Here is a 4616-nt window from a genome sequence, read left to right on the forward strand (position 1 = left end):
ACTCCCACCATCCACATCTCCCTATAGTCACTGCCCCTACTCACCCCTCAAATCCCGACTCTATGACTTTCCTATCGGTAGCTACGGCCCCTTTTCCCTACCCCCTTCTATTTTCCATATTGGCCTCCAAAGCATTTACACCATCAAACATGAAAAAATTACCACTCTTAAAATGTATGTTTTTATTAAGTAGTACTTATTCCAAGCATCTGCAGGCTTTCCCAACCTTGGGGTTGACCCCAGGGTCACATGGAATTCAAATGGGGTCACCTGAAATTTCTAATAATTGATCAATATCAATCAAATCAAATAATAATAATAATAATAATTATAATTATTATTATTATTATTATTATTATTATTATTATAAAAACACCACAATTTAAAACAACTGAATGTTCATTTTCATTTTATCACTTTTTTAAAATTTACTATTATAGATACAGTTGGTCTATGTGTGGGAACGCGCACAAAATGTTACTATGGCTGGCGCGCGAGTGGAGTAAAAAAACATATCTCAATGGGCTGACTCACCCAAGGACGGTGCTGTGGCTCTACACTACTGGATTGGGGATTCTAGAGCAGGTACATAGACGTCTGTTCAGATGTGCGTTTACTGCGGTGGTTGAATCCCCGATCCTGTCTGTCTGGGCTAGGCTAGCAGGTAAATGCTAACTATGCTGAATGGGCAGAAAGGGGGGATTTACCCCACCCTGACCACGCCCAAAGCCAGCTACCCAGCACCTATAACGAGACATTGAGTGGTATCTATTATTGTTATTATTGTTGCTATTATTTCCTTATTTTTTCTTTTGGACTTCCAGGGGGGAGGGAGGGTTGTGATTAAATGTTTGCGTGTACAATTCATGAAAAACCTATATGAGTAAAACATAGAAAAAGCTCTGTGTTTTGAATGTCTGGAGTCACTAGACTTTTCTGACACCAAAGTGGGGTCACTTAGCAAAAAATAAATAAATTACAGAACCACTGATCTACACTACAGTACTTTTTTTTTTTTTTTTTTTTTTACCTTTATTTAACCAGATAAGACCCATTGAGACACAGGATCTCTTTTACAAGGGTGACCTGGCCAAGACGCAGCAACATCATCAGCAAATACATACAATTACAAGTAAAAACAAACAAGACAAACAGAAGTACAGACTAAGAATACCATCTACTCAAACAGGAGAACAATACAATAAAAAAACAATTTAAATCTATAAAGCGCCAAAACATCAGTGCGGAAAGTACTAACTAAAAAACACAATTGAAAGTAACAAACTATGCGTCATGGCAAGAGCAGTTAGTGGTGAGTATTTCAGAAATGTTTTGTTTAAAACTCGATAAAGAGATGAGATAGGCCAATTTAAGACGGGCCTGAAGGTCGTTCCACGACCAGGGGCCAAAATAGAACAAACTTCTTCCTCCAGCCTCGGTCCTAGCACGTTGCACTTTAAAACGGACCCAGGCACTGGATCTGAGATTGTGAGTGTCACAAACTTAGAACAAATGTACATAGGCAGCTTACCTAAAATGGCCTTATACATTAAAATATACCAATGATGCATCCTGCACATATCAAGCGAAGACCAACCAACAGATGCATATAGTGTACAATGATGTGTCCAAAAGGCAGAGTTAGAAATGAATCTCAAAGCAGCAGGATCAAGCTTGGCCAGTGCAGTTTGACAAGCAAAACTGTAAACAGTGTCAGCAAGCTGAGACAAAAAGAGACCTGTTACCAGCTTTGTACGGGAAGAAAAACAGAAGCAAGATTTTAATCTATAAAAGAAACTCACTGTGTACTTGAGTTTCCTAATTAACATGTCAATATGGTATTTAAAGTTGAGATTCTTGTCAAGCCATATACCTAGGTATTTATAAGTTTCAACAAATTCAATGGGGATACCTTCAAGGGTGGTAATCGAAATGGCCGAGATGATAGGCTTGCCCGGAGCAAATAACATTGCCTTGGTTTTCACACCATTCAGAAGTAACTTAGACTTGATGAGTTCATGCTGAAGAGCGGCAAAATCTGACTGTAAATTGGACACAGCAGTCTCAAGAGAAGGATCCATGTGAATCCATCCATGTGAATGTTATATCGTTTTGTACCACAAGATGGCACCATCGATGTTCACCCACAGTTGTCCAGATAGTCTTTGTCACATATAGCAGGTACATAATTGACTACTAGCCTACTTTCAGTTTGGCACAAGCAATGTTTTGTAAACTCGTTCCACTCATATCCTCTGGACAGTGCTGTCAATGGTGTCTGCATCAGGCATCGACTCCTCGGCGTTCACATAGTCTGGCTCCTCTGTCAGAGATGGGTGGATGTTTAGTTATTGTCTGTGCAATGTGCTGTATTTCCATCTTGCTGAGCTCCTTCAAATGTATTTAACAAGAGCCAACACGATTAACAGATCATTTCAAAGGAAAACTTTAAGTCTTCTGCGCTGTATAGAGATCCAACATCTAATTTCCCAAAATGTAGGTCTTAGCCCCTCAAGGGACTAATAAAGTATTTTGAATTGAATTGATAGACATTATTAGTCAGAGTGGTGGAAAAAGGGGGGGGGGGGGGGGTTGTCACAGGGGAATTGCGTTCCCAGAGTAAAACGCCACTAGGCCAGCCGACCTTATGTCTTTGAGAGGCTGTAGCAGAGTCATTTTTAAAGGTAGATACTGCTATCCTCTGAAACTAGATGACCTAAGCCTTAAGGCATCCATTGGTACCAACCATGTCATGCTAGCTTGCCGGGAAGAGGGCTAAATAACGCTCCAAAGTTAGCCTAAATTTGGGTGAGGGAAAACTGGCATGGCCATATTTTTGGGTTGCTTGACTTGACCTCTCACCTCAAAATAATCTGAATGAGAATGGGTTCTATGGGTACCCACATGAGTCTCCCCTTTACAGACATGCCCACTTTATGCTAATCCCAAGTTTTTGGCAAAAGGATGCAGTTTTTGCATGCAGTATAAATGTGTTATTTTTGCCGATTACATTTGAAAGTTCCTGCATACTGGCGTCCCTAATCAGTCTTGGAATTGCATAAATTGGCTATGACTGGAAAGCTGAGACTCTTGTGGATTCAAATAGCCCAATTATATTCATGTATGATGATGTTAGACCCTAGTGGCCATTTCATTGTAGTGAGACTTTTTTTTAAACTTCACCTCACAGTATACAATGACCTATTGTGACCTCTAGGATAATCACGGTGTCAGGAAAGTTTAACTCGAGTGGTCAATAAAGGTCAAATCCCGGTAGCCTAATAAAAAATAAACCCCAAATGAAAAATCTGTGAATATAAAAATATCTCATGATTATCTTAATTTCTAGTATCCCTGGACAGTAGCCAATTCCGGTCACTTTTAAATCTGAAAAATAGGTGCGCTATCATCCATTTGCAGGGATGGGAAGAAAATCCATTCCAAGTTAAGGTAAAAATGATATTAAAAAAGGACAGGTGGAGGATTGTTAATTGTTAATTTATGTTAAACTTAAGCCAAAACAGTATAGGATGAAATATATTGGTACATGATTGTGATTTTTTTGGTCATAGCTGTCTGGAATTGGATACCCGTCCCTGATGCTAGGCTAATGCTATGCACTTACCATCTTCTTCCTGCTTGACTTGGTCCAGGAATTCGACGTTCTCATAATCATCATCATCATCTATTTGGTGACAGCAGTTTGAATAAGCAGAACTGTTAATTCTGTCCACAATTTTTATCGGCATGGCAGAAGTGATGTGAAACATAACCTTAACTGAATTGGAAGAACAAATGATAATACAAATTCTCTAAAATTCAACATACCATTATTGGTAAAGTTCTCATAGACCTGATTAGGATCAGCATCTAGAAAAGAAATTACATGATTCTTATAATGAATTAAAAAGGAAAATAGTATAGCTACAAATAGCACAGTTTTCAAAGATGAGTTGTGTGTGGGAATATAGCTGATCAATATTTTTTTGCTTCTTTCTGCTGTTTTATTCGACCTCATTTCACAGAAGCAGAGTACGAATAATAGAAAAAAATACTCACCGTTTTTCTCTACTTCAATCTTTATATTTTCATAGACTGAGATCGGATCGAGAGGAGCTCTGCCAAACAATACAGACAGGCATTATTTATTTATTTATTTATTTATTATTGATTGATTTAAATGTGGTTATCACAGGATCTGAAACACTTACACGTATGTTGGTTCAAAACTCCCCATTTGAGCTGCATCAACACAATTGGTTACAGTTTATAATGAGCATTTCTAGTAATAATGGAGTAATTATATAATGCAAAATAATTGAAATCATTTTCTGTGTTAAATTAATTACGTAATTGTATTACTTACCATCTGTGACATTTTGATAGTCCGGTTGCTCCTCATTCACATCTGTAATAATTAGAAATTCTAAAATTAAATCTTTTTCCATTGGACGAAGTAGCCTATACCCCAAAACCTCTGCCATTATGAGCTTCCATGTTTTGTGTTAAACTTAAAAGATAAAAGATTTATTTTTATTTTTTTACCTTGTGCAGTTTGTGCAGGCTCCACTGGAGTGTCACTGGAAAATGTAGGGTTAGTTTACTATACATTGTAA

The 4616-nt window shown here is 37.8% G+C and overlaps 1 long non-coding RNA gene across 1 annotated transcript; it reads right to left on the bottom strand.

The window, feature by feature from the left end:
• Nucleotides 1-215: 215 nt before the first annotated feature.
• On the bottom strand, nt 216-4574 carry LOC310771805. The gene is made up of 7 exons (XR_014552461.1): nt 4546-4574; nt 4367-4408; nt 4212-4242; nt 4060-4118; nt 3829-3870; nt 3626-3685; nt 216-2323 (listed from the first exon to the last, which is right to left on the bottom strand). It is a non-coding gene; the product is annotated as an uncharacterized lncRNA (long non-coding RNA).
• Nucleotides 4575-4616: the final 42 nt, after the last annotated feature.

The sequence above is a fragment of the Poromitra crassiceps genome (genome assembly GCF_964638095.1).
Source record: "Poromitra crassiceps genome assembly, contig: HAP1_SCAFFOLD_1281, whole genome shotgun sequence".
Lineage (NCBI taxonomy): Eukaryota > Metazoa > Chordata > Actinopteri > Beryciformes > Melamphaidae > Poromitra > Poromitra crassiceps.